At 34.5% G+C, this 16,642-nt stretch overlaps 1 long non-coding RNA gene across 1 annotated transcript; it reads left to right on the top strand.

Moving 5' to 3' along the window:
• Positions 1–3,192: 3,192 nt before the first annotated feature.
• LOC147840686 (uncharacterized) lies at positions 3,193–16,614 on the top strand. Its single transcript, XR_015509787.1, has 3 exons — positions 3,193–3,820; positions 8,715–8,876; positions 13,774–16,614. It is a non-coding gene; the product is annotated as an uncharacterized LOC147840686 (long non-coding RNA).
• The last annotated feature ends 28 nt before the right edge of the window (positions 16,615–16,642 follow it).

Genomic DNA, 16,642 nt, shown 5'->3' with positions numbered 1-16,642 from the left:
TGTGCAGAGTTGTAGCTGCTTTACTGGGCCTACTACGCTACTTTATTTCAATACTGCTCATTTTGGTGGTACTTGAAGAGACAATTTTTTTCTGAGGTGGTACTTGATGAAAAAAATTCGAGAACCACTGTTTTAAAGGATATTTTGGTCAAGCTTTATTTTGATGGTCCATTTGTTGAATTTAAGTTACATTGCATCTACATGCTAACTAATTCTCATTAGATTATAAGTAGACTGTTAGGTTGGGGTTGGGTTTAGTGTAAGTTGACATGTACTTGCAAAGTTTTTTATTGTGAGTTAAATGTCTGTTAAAGGAGCAGTATCAGCAGATATTAAGCAGACAGTCTACTAATACTCAAATGGACCATCAAAATACAGTGTTATCGTAATTTTAAAAAGAGTACACTTGGTGCAGATATTTAAAAAAAATGTATAGTCCAAACCCTAATGTGACAGAATCAGCCATAAGTTACAGCAGAAAAAGTATTAATAATAAACATTAAATATGCACAGCATTAAAAAATATAATTCAAAATGTCACAATTTTTCTCAGTAAACATATTTCTGAACATTTTCTCAGGATGTTGGTAACAGCCAACGAAATCCATATATGCAAAGAAAACAAATCTAATTAGTTTACAAATTAAATTATGCAAAATAAAATAAAATGACACTGGGAAAAGTTTTGAACTCATAAAAAGAGGGAGTTCCAGGCAGTAAAAGCCCAGACAGCAGCTGAAATTTCTTAGTAGATGTTCAGTAACCCTCTGCTTTTTGACATTTTAAGTTAATATTGATTGCTTCAGTCCAATATCTAAATGAGCAGGATGATGAAGACATTGATCCAAAACACAGCCAAGGAAACGCTCAAAGGTTTTTAGAGAAAGTAAATCAAGCTGTAGAATGGTCCAGCCTGTTGCCTGGGCTCAATCCAATAGAAAATACAAAATAAAGATCAGATTTGATAGACAAGACCCACAGAATCATCCAGATGTTTAAACTCTGCTGAAGTCTGTGAAAAACCTGAGCGATTCATGTGACTTCATTCTCCATATGAGAGGCGTCTTTAAGCTGCCATTACCAAAAAAAGTCTTTTATATAGTATTAAAGTATTAAATGACTTTTAGTAGTTCAGTACTTTCTCCTTGTGTTATTTCATTGTTATTACACTTAACTAATGTTTCAGATTTGTGTTTTGTTTTGTTATGTTTGTATTGTTAGGGTTTTAACCAAAGTCTGGTTCAATTCCATGCTAGTATCTCCTTATCCTCTAATATTATTCCTAGGAAAAAACAGGAGGTGTTCAATACTTATTTCCCCACTGTAAATAATGTTTTAAATAGGAATTAAAATAATTTAAAGAAAAACTGTGATCCTAATATATAATAATACACACCAACATTCAAAATATTTTCAGCAGTGCATCTATCATCTACTTTTAACAGAAAATAGAAGAACTACATCAAAATAAGAAAAGGCCGTCCATCACATCTTGACCTTAAAGTGCAGTTCATTTGACATTTGGATGACATTATAAATGCATTTAATAATTGTGTCAGATTTACACACAATGAATCTTCCTCTTTTCATTACAAGCAGAATTAGAAGACAGCTTTGTTGGCATTAATGGACCATCACACAGTTACTTTCATTCTGCAACAACAATTAAGTGTTTCTGCTGTAATTTAAGGTGGGTTCTTGTCAAGACAGAGCTCTTCATATTTGCCACTTACTGTCAGTGTGTGAAGGGAGAAAAAGACATTTGACATTTGTGGAGGCAGACGATGAAAGGGTCAGTCAGTCACTCAGGATTTAGCATCTAACAGGGGCTGACAGATTAAGATAAAGTCAACATTTTAAGTCTCTTTCTAATGCTTTCTCAGTTTTTAACAGATTATATTTTTCATTCAATTCAAAAAATCTTTTATTAGCTGGCTTATAAGCTTTAGTTTAATGAAAACAGACTACCAATATTTAAACATCTCCACGGTTTTGTTATGCCGGATTAAGCAATAACTAGATGCTAGAGGTTAATTGTTTTATATAGTTGCTAATAATTACACTATTCATTTTCATTGTGTTATATGTGTAACATGGACAATAATGTAAATCCTTCAGTTATAAAGGTCAGTGCCAGACACTGTGATAATCCCTCAGATCTCTTGTTGGCATGCTTTCCTTCCATTAATGAAGCTCCATCAAATAAGCTGTCCATCCGACACTTTATTTGCATCAATCCTGATCCCATTTTGTCCCTTCGCTATTAATCTCTCTAAGTCAATTTACTTGAAGTATAAAAACACTGCTGCAGGAAAGCTGGAGTCTTTTGGGGCACAGGTCAATAAAAGCTCTTCTTCATAGTAAATCTGGCCTTTGCAAGCACAATTGTGATCTGCTTTGACTTCACCATCTCACAACTTTGAATACCCACTTCATCACAGAACCAATGAAATGCACCATTAAAGATTTCATTATGACACTGGAGGTGAGATATATAGTTGGTTCCTATCATTGTTATAGATCTTAAAACCATCCAGCCATGTCACAAGCTGATTTACAATGTTAAAGTCCTGAAATGTTCTGATTTCCCCTACAGGTTTGACATTACACAGTGGTTTCTAAGTGTCAGTACACAATAAGCTGACGCCAAAAACTAGCACTGTTGAAATCCAACTGTGTCGTTGCCTCAAATTGGCTCATATCTGGTTCCATCTGGATAAAAAGCTGAGGGTGAACACACCAAATGGACCAAAGAGTGTCTTTCTTAACTGTTTTCTCGTTCAGGACGGCAAACCAGAACTTCCGATGCACGGTTGCTAAGCATAAACAAGGCAGCGTTCAGTATCATCACAGTTATCTTCACTCACCACGAATGGATTTGCTCCTGAAAATCATTCATTCATTTTCCTTCGGCTTAGTCTCTGTTTTTATCAGAGGTCGCTTCAGCGGAATGAACCACCAACTATACGAACCAGTGACCTTCTTGCAGTGAGGCAACAGTGCTAACCACTAAGCCAATCTGCCGCTACTCTTTCAAATATGTCTGTAAAATTACAGATAGTCTCTTTGTGTTTCTTCTTGACTTTAGTTGTTTACTTACTTCACTATGTCATGCACTCTGACTTGTTGCTGAATAACCAATCAGAGCGCTCTCATCAACCTATGGGCGACATTGATTTAACATGCTAAATTGGACTAACAAGCTCCGATGTTAACCTGATGAGAGTCTACACATGGAACACACCAAACCAACTTGGACTGATGGACCAACGAAGCCCAATGGTCACAACCGTCGACTTTGTGTGTCCCAGCCCTACAATACACTGAGCAACTTTTTGACCATTGTTCCTTAGCTATTTTACAATTGAGAATGGATAACAGAATTGCATCTGGATCTGGTTGCCCTAGTGTCTCCCATGGTTGCGCATTAAAAGCATCATTGCCCAAAGATGCCCAGCAACATTTCTCTAAAAGTTGCCCCATGTATCGTCACCTTAAGGCTGGGACACACCAAGCTGACTCCAAACAACTAATGCCAGTGCAAGGAGACAACACAGTTGGTTGGTGGTAGGTGTTTGTCGTTGGTTTTATTTGTAGCAGCCCTATGAGGAGTTTCAGTGTCAGTGCAGGACATGCTTGTAATTTATGGCCGTATTACTCCAGGTGATGACTGGATTAGGTGAGCATCCTTTCCCTTTATACTCTTATAATGTATAAATTTGTCATGTTAGAATATTTTACAAGTAAAAATACCATTGTCTGTTGTCAGCACAAATGTAGCACCGCTCGCATGGAAGTCAGGCCAAAGCACAGAAGCAAGGTATGCAGTTTTATAAAGCTGATTTCTTTTCTTTTTTTAAATAAGATTTATTAATTGGAATTTTATGACAGTTAACAAACAAAAGGAAAAAAGACAATAAAGGTACAAAAGCTGATTTCTGTCATGATAAGAAAAGAGATTTAAGGTTTACAGATTACAGAGTTATGGAGAATGTGTGGTGCTGAAATTAGATTGGCATTATGGCTCCCTCTAGTGGATTGCTTCTATGAGGTGCAGTATTTGGAATTTCAGCTTATTTTAATTTTAAATATACTATTGTGTAAAAATGACCACATTTGCACATGTTGTGCTGAACAGAATTGCCTTTTTGGATCTGGAATATGGCATTGTAAGGATACATACAGTTATTAAACCCCCTTTGATAGTTTTTTTCTTTTTAAAATATTTTTCAAATAATGTTTAACAGAGCAAGTACATTTTCACAGTATGTCTGATAATATTTTTTCTTCTAGAAAAAATCTTATTTGTGTTATTTTGGCTAAAATAAAAGCAGTTTTTTATTTGTAAAAATCCATTTTAAGGACAAAATGTTTAACCTTTATAAGCTATATTTTTTTTCGATAGTCTACAGAACAAACCATCGTTATACAATAACTTGCCAAATTACCCTGACCTGCCTAGTTAACCTGATTAACCCAGTTAAGCTTTTAAATTTCACTTCAAGCTGTGTCTTGAAAAATATCTAATTAAATATTATTTACTGTTATCATGACAAAGAGAAAATAAATCAGTTATTAAAAATGAGTTAATAAAACTATTATGTTTAATAATGTGTTAAAAATATTCTCTCTGATAAAGAGAAATGGGAGAAAAATAAACAGGGGGCCTAATCATCTAAGGGGTTTAATAATTCTGATTGCAACTGTATATTAATATTAATATTAATATTAAGTCAGCTCACAAGGATTTCAATGGACAGCTGAATATTATGCTCTAAATGAGGATACTACTATTAATTTACTTTCATTCACAGTAAAAAAAATAATATCTGTAAACCAGCAGTTGTCTTGCAGTAGATTTTTGATTATTTTAATTTTTTTTTTACTGATTTTAAATTGCCTTATGGGATCTATCCTCCAACAATTTTTAATACTGAAAAGTTTGAAAAAGTGACATTTATTGACATTTTTAATAGTTTGAAGTGATATGTTCTCTTTATTGGTTTTGTAAGTTACGCTACTAAACTGAGATAATTTGTTTTATGGACTTTTTTCTTAGAATGTATTATTTCTTGATTCATTAACTTTCCTTCGGCTTAATCTCTGATTTATCAGAGGTCGCCACAGAGGAATGAACCGGCAATTATTGCAGCATATGTTTTATGTAGCGGATGCCCTTCCAGCTGCAACTTGAAAACACCCACACACTCTAAAATTCACATACACACTCATACTCTATATATGGTCAATTTAGTTTATTCAATTCACCTGTACCGCATGTTATTGGACTGCGGGGTAAACCGGAGCACCCGGAGGAAACCCACTGGAACACAGGGAGAACATGCAAACTCCACACAGAAATGTTAACTGGCCCAGCTGGGACTCGAACCAGTGACCTTCTTGCTTTGAGGTGACAATGTTACCCACTGCGCCACCTGTATTATTTTTTTATACAACATATTGTTTCAAACTACTAAAGGCTCTATACAAGTTCTTAACAGAAAAGTTAACAGAGCCTGAAATAAACATCTCATAATGCAATTCATCAATGTTAATTAACGGAAAATACTTGTAAATAATAAAATACGCAAACTATTAATTAGCTGTTAAACTTATTATTACCATTTTGTCTTTGATGCAGTATCAATCAACTAAAATAAGAAATAATAACGTTGCACAAACATGAACAGTACAAATAATAATTATGATCATAGAGAAGTGAAGAAGGACATTTCTGAATCATAATAAATCAACAGCCTTGATTTTTATTGGGGAGAAGCCATTCCACACTTCTGCTGTGAGTAATTTAGTTTTTGTGGATGCTTTGATCCTAATAGCATGGTTCAAGATTTGGATTCTGCTCCAAAATCAGCATGAGCAACTTTGAGTGCAGACGGAGCCAGATGATGCATGCAGACTAACAGCCCCTCCTGCATTCCCTCTATCTCTCCTGCTGTTTCAATTTGCTGTTTGTTTTAAAAAAATACACTATAATTTTTTAAATGTGATACCTTGACAGCCATTTCATCACTTGACCATTAAAATTACATACAGTGACGAAACCTAATCAAATTGGGTACATTTCAAAAATTTCATGACCATTCAAGACTTTTTACATAAAGACAGTTTGGATCACAGTTACTTTCAGCACATTTCTCACTAACATTGTCATCACTGTAATAAATCGTATTAAATTAAACATAATATTTGGTGCAGTTTCATTTGTGCTAATGTATTAAATTCAAGTTTATTAGTTGAGTGCTTCTTGCAATAATTATCATTCCAAAGCAGCTTCACAAACAATGCAGTTATAACATTTTAAATGCAAAAGATGACATTATTCGTTATGACAACCTGACATAAACACATCACAACCTCTTTTTGTCTTTGGGATGACAACTTGAGATTACCAAGACAAAAAAACGTGACCTCAACAGTACTAGCTAAATTCTTGTAAATATTAATGATGCTCTTAAAAATTATTTGACAGAGTAAAAAGACTATTGATGAGACATTTTAAAGACAAATAAAAATCAGAAAAATGTTCATAAAACAATTATAATGCCTCATGACAATCATGTTTATGACAGATTTATGACAACTTATGTTGTCCTGATAATGCACTAAAGAAATTGTGTTTGCTGCTTGTTCAAACTATTTATTTAAAATGAGCTGAAACAATACAATTCTTGAGTTTTTTTGGGCATGTTCAATCCACTTAAATTTGTGAAAACTAACCAGCTTAATTCCCTTTCTTTGTCCCATTTGTTGTCCTATTTTTTTTACAATGTGTCAAGTTGACATGACTAAGATAAAGACCATTTGTGATGTATTTGCTAATGTCAAGTTGTCATAAGACACAATATCATCTTTGGATTTAAAATGACACAACTGGGCAATTGACACTGAAAAACAGTTGTCTTTAGTAAACATAATAAAGGATCGTTGCGTCATGGCATGATTATAAAGGTTTCATGACAGTCTTATAAACACCCCTTCAAGTAAAGTGCTACCAAAAGGCGTATACCCAACTTTTGCTTTATTAGAAGGATGCAAAGATTAAAATATACATTTGGATTTCAAGGAAAATATGACTGTTCGCGAAGGAACGTGTAGATTGGTACATTTGTCAAGATATTAATAAGTCAAGATATTACAGAGACAAAATCAAATAATCTGACATATTGTGACTTTCGTAGCCAACCAAAAAATAGTGTGATCTGACCGGGGCTTAATCAATATGCAAGTTCATCTTTCTCAAAAGGATTTGTTTGTCTTTTGATTCTACATTCTTCTTTCCAGCTTCTTGTGTTCATAAGACTGTTATAAAACCTTTATAATCATGATATAACCAACACAATCTCACGGCAATTCGTAACTTTTTCATTAGAGGCTAATTCGTACAAATTCGCACAATCTAATTCGTACATTTTAGTACGATTTGCGTATCCCCCAATGACGGTTGGGTTTAGGGGTGGGGTTAGGTGCCACGCCTCCTTTTTAAAATCATACATTTTCTTACGACTGAATTAGCCACTAAACTGCCAAAACGTAAAATACTTACGTTTTCTCGTGAGATCAGGCTGGATATAACCCATCATGAATGTGAATGAGATTTTATACATGCTTATAACAACTGTCATTAGGTGTCATTTGCTCAGTTATGACATTTTACATGCAAATATGACAACTTGACATTGACAAATACCCGCTGTGATGTATTTAATTATGTCAAGTAATAAATGTCATCTCTCCATTTAAAATGACATGAGTTGTCATGAGCAAGCATAATAAAGTATGCATTTGTCATGTCATGACTATAAAGGTTTCATGAACACCCCTTTAAGTAAAGTGCTACCAAAAGGAGAACAGGTCAATATGTGAATACTCTACTTTTTTCTTCATTAGAAGGATGCAAAGATTGAAATATACATTTAAATTTCAAAGAAAATATCTTAATATTAAAAATGGAATCATAAGTTTGGTATTATCAATGTCATAATGAAGGCCTTTAAATAATGTAGCCTAGTTATTAGCAAGCTTCAGTGTTTATTGAGATTAAAATAAGATAAAAAATGAAATTGTTATATGAAATATCATTATAGCAACAGTTGTGACTGTTTTGGGAAATAAAGTTCATTGTATACATCACGGGATGACTGATCGTGAAGGAACGTGTGGTTTGGCACATTTGTTACCCACGACAAGTCAAGATTTTACAGAAACAAAATTGTTTAATCTGAGATTGGATCTGACCAGGGCCTAAAGTACATCCATAAGTTAATCTTTCTCAGAAGGATTAGTTTGTCTTTTGATTCTACATTCTTCTTTCCAGCTTCTTGTGTTTATAAAACTGTCATTAAACCTTTATAATCATGATATAACACATCATGACTGTGAATGAGATTTTATACATGCTTATAACAACTTTCATTAAGTGTCATTTGCTCAGTTATGACATTTTAAATGCAAAAGATGACAAGTCGACATAAACAAATACCAGTTGTGAGGTTTTTGATTGTCAAGTTGTCATAACAGACAATGTCATCTCTCCATTTAAAAAGACAGTTGTCATGAGCAAGCATAAAAAAAGCATGTGCCATGTCATGATTATAAAGGTTTCATGACAGTCTTATAAACATTCCCTTCAAGTAAAGTGCTACCAAAAGAGTATAGGTCAATATGTTAACATACCATACTGTTTTCTTCTTCAGCCATGTCTCTAGGGTGGCCTGGGAACGCCTCGGGATCCCCCTCGGAGGAGCTGGAGGAAGTGTCTGGGGAGAGGCAAGTCTAAAGTTCTCTCTTAAGACTATAGCCCCCGCAACCTGGCCCCGGATAAGCGGATGAAAATGAAATGACATGATACATGCCAAGTATGTCTTTCTCAAAAGCATTTGTTTGTCTTTTGATTCTACTGTTCTTCTCTCCAGCTTCTCTCACGATTTCCCAGTTTAGCACATTCCCCTTTGCTTATGTCTTCTAATCGATAAGGTTTTCTGCCTTGTATGTACCTTTGTGTATGTGTGCTTGTGTGTAAGAGAGAGAGAGAGAGTAAAAGAGTGTGAATGTATGTATTGATATTTTCAGGTAAATTGCATTGCTCACTTACAACCCACTGAATTGTCCAAGACAGCTTGATGCTCATTGGACACTGTAATACGTGTTCTAGTTGCATTAATGCAGGAGACTATGAGCCTCAGCACAACATAGTTTATAGACAGACAAAAGAAAAGACAAAGCATAGCCGTTTCCACTAATTGTGACATTTAATACACATAGACCTTACATTATTGAGTATATTCATGTGTCAGTTTAATGCTAGGTTTTATTGGCTTAATGATATAAAAGAAAGATTGTTCCCAGATTGATACCTCCTTCAGAAAACAGATTGTTATTGCTGAAATCTAAAAAATTGATCAGTGCAATTAATGAAATGAAATTAGTTAATTTGACTTGCAGGCAATTAATGAAAGTTTATTGAACTTAATTGAAATAAGTTACATCAAAATTCAATTCAAAGCTCAAAATTTTATTGTATTAGGTCGAATTTAGACTGAATGACGTCACCCAACCATGCAGATTTGTAGTTTCCAGCATGCTTTATTCTTAGACTGAAAAATAATTAAATGTTATTGTGTATTTTTGCACACGACCAAAATATGGTGACTTTATTTACACAAAAAAAAACATTAAAGTTTGTTATTAAAGTGTTTGAAACCTTTTCATTATTTTCAAATTTCTTAGAATCAATCTAAATATTTTAAAATCAAATATTATTAAATTTAATCTAACCCAGGCTCATTCTGAAAGCGTACGCCTATAAACATTTCTGGAGAGCGCCAAATATGTCCAAGGAGGTACATTTTTTTGCAGTTTTTGTTTTTGCAAATCCACCAGAGGCTGCTGTGTACGCTTTTTGAGATCTCAAATTTCTCTCGCTTGCTGTTCTTGCATAAATCCACCAGAGGCCGCTGTCGACTAACTGAATGTCTGACTGACCAACCGTCCTCCTTCCCTAAACCCAACCAATAGTGTTTTCCAAAGCACTGATTGACTTGAGTGGAGAAGCTGTCCTTATGGAGGTAATCGGTCAGCTGATAAGTGCGAAAAGGAACAGCGTCATACCGCCCCGTAGCATTTGTCTCAAAGACGAAATGCAGCCATACGTACTTCTGGCTACATAATTTGCGATCTGCAGAAATGTATATAGGGCTACATTTTCAGTACATTTTCAATCAGTTAAAATATATGAATATGGTAGAAATATATCTAGCTGTAGAAAAAGTCAGATCCATTTAGTTAAATGTCATGTGATTGGTTTACTTAATATTCAGGGGCAATATTTAAGCTGCTTCGTATACTCTGCACAATAGATGAATTAAAAAGAAGTAATTAAGGAGGAAATACCAAAGGAGGGTTTGTTTATTTTTTGTTTAACTAACAAATATTAACCACATAAAGTTTATTAGTTCAATTATGTTTAAAATAAGTAATCCAAATGGATGGTAATTTCATTAGCATTTAGAATACATACATCTTATTTGTTGGTTGAGTTGTGTACAGTGTGAGATTTACAGAAGTTTCTGTAAAAATAAAATTGTAAAACTCAGTTTGAGTTAAGTCAACAAACTAAAATGCTCTAAGTAAATGTGACTATGTAAAGATGAGCTGTGATTAATCGGGCCACAAAAGTTGAGCCAGATGGGGCCCAACAGAATTCAGCCCGAGCCTGACAAGTACATTTTGATTGACAGCTTTATAAAGCCCGAACACATTTACAGCCCAAAATTATTCAAATGTGCACATGCTCACAGCTCTTTTGTCTTTTTTTCATGAATGAGTTATTTATACGTGTTTTAACATTATTCATAACAAACATAGGCTATAGGCCACTGGAAAGTTGGAACAAGTAAATAAAATAAGTCCTCTGTAACATTGTAACGTCTCAGCACTCTAAATAGGCCTTGGCATACACTTAGCCTTTAAATTGGCCAACACACCAATAAAAATAAGTCTTTCTTAACCAATTAAATTAAAATAAATGATAAATTATGACGGGTATTTGACAATAACAAAATTAAGATAAAGGCAGTGCGAGATTTGTTTCGCCACTTCTCTTCACAATCTGGGATTAAGGCGACGGTGAAGCTGAATAATAAAAGAATAATGCCACCATTAGCCTATATGCCCTGACTACATTAAGATTTTATGGTTTAATTAATATTTAGTTATCATTTGAAAATCCTTTACTCACCAAGATTAGGCTATGTGTTTTTGTGGAGGAACATTATTGAATCCACTGTAAATGGCTTTAGCACAGTTCTGCGCTCACTGATGGTACTTCCAGCAGCACACACTTTCTCTGCTGCTGCTGGCCGAGATGCATACTACTGTTCTGGCAAATTTTACAAGTTTTGGGTAGGATTGTTTGTTCATTTTCCACCAGCCAAGAACACTCATTTCATTTTCCATAACAGCGGTTTCAATTTAGTTAGTGACCTCGTCATCTTCCCTGTCAGCTTGCTATACTTTGCTGTTTAGCGCTCTACCTTAACACGCAGTGTATAAGCAACCACCAAAATACCTAGGTGGCTAGAATGATCGTTCTTTCTAAACTGGCGGCTGGCCTGACCGCAGTCAAAATTCGCTCTTTTTTTAACTTCTCTGTCATCATTTGTTTCCCCTTTGCAGCGAGGGATTTTAATGTTGTAACAAACGAATAGATTCATTTCCAGCGCTAATCTAAATGCATCACATGACAGTTCATTTACTGCACAAGACCAAGCCCAGCCCGACCCGACCCAGTGTAAAATTATAGAAATTGAGCCCGAATGGGTTCGGGCAAAAATCTTAAGCTCTGATGTGAAGTATGGAATATTCTTATATATTAGTAATGAATAAATACTTCATACAATTAAGCTAAAGACAATGAGTTTGTGCAATTCAATTTTGTAAACTTACCAAATGTATATTTTCAGTGCACATTTAAAGCTGTTGTGAAATTGGAAATTGTAGCTGCATTACTTGGCAACCAAAAGAACCTAAGTTTAGACTTAGAGAAACACACTTGATTGCTTGTCAAAATAATGTGTCAACGTGTTATATATAATGCATTCTAAAAATATTTGTGTAATGCATTAATTATGCCTCATAATTAAAAATAGAGCTGCTCTGACTAAAGATATTAGAATCAATTAAAGTCCAGTGCATTACCATACATTGCAGGGATCTTATCATGTGAGGGCTATTTTAATATTTCAGCGCTTATAAAATCTCTGTAAATACAATTGAGTCCTTTATTTCATAAAATGGTGGCAGAAGTAATGTGATTAAAAAGTTAATAAATAATGCATTACAGAAAGATATAGCTCAGCATAAATGAAAATGAAAACTCCTTTTGAAAGTTTGAACAGTTTTATCAAGTTTTGCAGTGAATTCAGACAATAAATGTTGGTGCATTTATACAAAAATTTTTATTAAACAGCTTTATTCATTAAAATAGGACTTTGGTCACCTAACATCTTTAGTAATAGAAAGTTAATAGATTTAAATTCAAACTATTTATTGAAAAAAAAATACCAACATTCATTCATTCCTTTATTTAGGGTTTAGTTCCTTTATTAATCTGGGGTCCCCACAGCGGAATGAACCGCCAACTTATCCAGCATATGTTTTACACAGCGGATGCCCTTCCAGCTGCAACCCATCAATGGGAAACATCCATAAATACCCATTCACACACATACACTACGGACAATTAGGTCTACCCAATTCACCTTTACCGCATGTCTTTGGACTTGTGGGAAACCGGAGCACCCAGAGGAAGCCCACACCAACACAGGGAGAACATGCAAAGAGAACATGCGGTTTCCCCCCACAGTCCAAAGACATGCGCTATAAATGAATTGGATAAACAAAATTGGCCGTACTGTATGAGTATGTTTGTAAATGCGAGAGTGTATGAGTGTTTCCCAGTACTGGGTTGCAACTGGAAGGGCATCTGCTGTGTAAAACATATGCTGAAATAGTTGGTGGTTCTTTCCGCTGTGGTGACCTCTGATAATTAAGGAACTAAAGCGAAAACAAATGAATGAATAGTTCCAGTTTTGGCTTTTGCTATAAGTCTAATGTATATGCATTAATATATTTTTGTAAAGCGTCCTGTAGAAAATATTAATTTAAAAGAGAGATCTGTGAGGGGTGTACCCATTTATTCTGAGCACTGTACATTATTCAAATAACTGTAGTCAAAATGCATTTTAATATTGTAAAGCTTAATATTTAAACTTGTTTTTCTGAAATAGTTTTTTGTCATATGTTGTAATGCATTATACTTTCTAACAGTGTAAAAAGGAACAGTTATGCATTATATATTACCGTTATGGATGAGATCAATACATAATAAGGCACATTACTACATAATTAATGCATTTAAATGACATACTTATATAATGAATCATGCACATAATCTAGAGAAGAATAATTTTCTAGCTATATTAATAAAAATAATTGAAGTGTAAATACATCAACAGAACATTAGTGTTTATATTCACCACAAGTTTTTGAAACATGTCTTCGAAAGTCTCCTCTTAGTCTCCTAAAACCTTACAACACCCTTCACAAATGTTAAATCGCTGAATAGTTTCCAATGCAAGGTTTTAATCAATTCTGCACACATCGCATCTTCAGTCAGAACAGTTTTATTCCAATTAAACTCGCATGACTGTTAGACATTGGTGGCCTTTCCTAAGTCTTGGTTTGTTTTCGCAGAGACTGACGTTCAACTCATCTCGCAGGCTACAACAGGAGAATGACAGAGTAATGTAGACATGAAAAGGAGACTGGAAGGTTGCAGCCCATTCTGAGTTCTGGTTAATGAGAGGTAGGTGGTCTGTCATAGAGGAGGAGGAGGCGCCATCATGGCCTTTAGCGTTTGGCAAAAAAATACTCTCATGTTTATTCATGCGGGCTTCTTGTGGAGCCCAGAGGAATAGGTGTATTGCGCCGTAATGAAACCAAGCTACAGGCATGCACGATATGCTCGAGTAGAACTTTAATTGCATTTGGCTCGCGCTAATTTATCATTTCTGGATGAGCTTTTAGTTGTTTTAGTCCTCGTATAATCATCCTCAAGTTGGCTTTTGTGAATATTTTAAGGGTCTGTTTGGAATGACTCTTTGTTAGATTTATATTATTGCACCGATGTCAGCTTTGTTTCATGCATATAAGCAACAAACGGGACTCTCGCTATTCATAGTCATGATGTGAGTCGGGTGTGCTTCCAGAGGTAATGTAAACATTGATTCATGAGGGGAGATTTGAAATTCTAATGTTTTTCAGGGATGAGACAGAGCTGTAAATATATATAGAGTCGAAGTCAGAATTATTAGCCCCCTTGTAAACCTGTTCCCCCAATTTCAGTTTAATGGAAAGAACACATTTCTAAACATAGTTTTAATAACTAATTTCTAATAACTGATTTCTTATATCTTTGCCATGATGACAGTACATAATATTTTACTGGATATTTTTTAAGCATAGTATTCAGCTTAAAGTGACACATAGATATATACACTAGATATCGCATAGGGACCCTGAGCATGCGTCAATAGCGCCGCCACATTGGTACAGTGCTCCCAGGACAAATGTCATTCAAGCGTATTAGTCAAGACAGTGTTATTACGTGAAGATGTGGGACTTTAGTGCTTTCTACGGGTGTAGTAACGAGCAAACAAAGAAAAAAAAGTACAAAGGCAAAACATTTCATAGGTAATATTAAGTTTTTTTCTGTTTTTGTATGTTCTGAACTTTTGTGCTAATCAGGTAACGTTATTGATGATAACAGTCACTTACTGCCTTCACCAAATGGCAAAGCAGCTCCAACTCGCACTAAACACTCGGCTTATGCTAGTTTTGTTGAATAAAATCAGCAAACAATGCAAAAGAAATATGACATCGAGATTATTATTGTCGGCTAACGTTAGTGAAAGAGTCGTTCAGGGGATTCATTCACAACCGATTCGCTCCCTCTGTCAGTATGAGAAGTGAAAACAGGAGAGGAGGTGTATTTCAGGACACGGATTAGATTAATTTTAACAGGGAGGGTGAATAGTACATTTCTGTACACACAAACACAAGCTTTTAGTCAGGAATGCCCGTGCGGTCACTGATCCATCAATGTAGAAAAGTGATGTAAAATGATAATTTTCGTAATTAGAAAAAAAAAAATTACATACTAACATCCAGGAAAACTCCCGATCATAGATATATGTGTATATGTGTATATCTCTGGCTTTGGATGACCACAATCCTCCATTGTACCTTGGTCCTGCATTCATTTTAAAGGAGCACTACCCTGTAGCAAGATGGTGGCGCTATTGACGCATTCCGTCCAATAGACAACAATAGGCCAGGCGACATCTAATGTATATATCTATGAAAGTGACATTTAAAGGCTTAATTAGGTAAGTTAGGGTAATTAGGCCAGTCATTGTATAACCATGGTTTGTTCTACACTTTTAGAAAAAAAGATACACGGTGGTACAAATAATAATAATAATAATAACACATTTTATTTATAATGCGCTTTTCTCAGTCCCAAAGCGCTAACAGGCATACAAGGCAAACAATGCAGAACAATAAAAACAGTCAAAAAATAAAATAAATAAAAGACCGCAATAAAATATAGTTGATTCAATACAATTGGATGATAAAATATCAGAAATAATCAATCTAAGTTGAAAGCAATGCTAAAAAGGTGAGTCTTAAGAAGTTTCTTAAAACAATCCAAAGAAACAGCATTCCTGATGCTGGTGGGTAGGCCATTCCATAGCTTAGGCGCCCAAAGCTTAGTGTTCCTTAAGGAACAGTTTTGTACCTTTGTAAAAGTTGTACCTTATATGGTACAGAAGACATTAAGAATGTATTTGTTGTTTGAAATTTACTGAAAATAAATTGATGCATTTTGGATAAACCAAAAGGACTTTAAATAGTTCTTGAAGGAACACATTTGACACTGTTAAGGTACAAAGTGTCTTGTCACAGTAGTGGTACCTTCATGGATCACATTTATACCTTTGATGAAGGTATAATATTGTATCTGCTGGTTTTAAAAACCAAAGGTATATGTTTTAGTTCCCCCTGGGACAAATCATGTCCTTAAATGTACAAACAGCAATTGTATAAATGTATTTCTTTGTGTTAAGGTACAGTTCTGGTCCATAAAAAGGTACTGCCCTAGTGACAAGGGCTTGTACCTTCTTTGGTACAACATTGTACCATTTTTTTAAGAGTGTATAGACTGTCAACAAATAGACAAATATAAGTTAAGGGGGCTAATATTATTGACCTCAAAATGTTTTTTAATAAAAAACTGTAAATACTGTAAATTGAATTAAATTAAATACTGTAAATTACTGTTAAGTTACTGTAAATGGAAATACTGTAATAGATTTCTTGCTCTGTTAAACATCATTTGGGAATATTTGAAAAAGAAAAAAAAAACACAGGAGGGCTTCAACAATATATACAGCGGGAAACATATATTTCTAAAGGTGCTGTTGACTAAAAATTTTCAACAGATGTTGAAAACCAAAGAAATCCATATATGTCAAGAAAACAAATCTAACTAGTTTACAAA

Source organism: Danio rerio, chromosome 15, assembly GCF_052040795.2.
Source record: "Danio rerio strain M-AB ecotype USA chromosome 15, GRCz13ab, whole genome shotgun sequence".
Taxonomy (NCBI): Eukaryota; Metazoa; Chordata; class Actinopteri; order Cypriniformes; family Danionidae; genus Danio; species Danio rerio.
The sequence above is the reverse complement of the archived record's forward strand: the minus strand, read 5'-3'. Positions and strand labels throughout refer to the sequence as shown.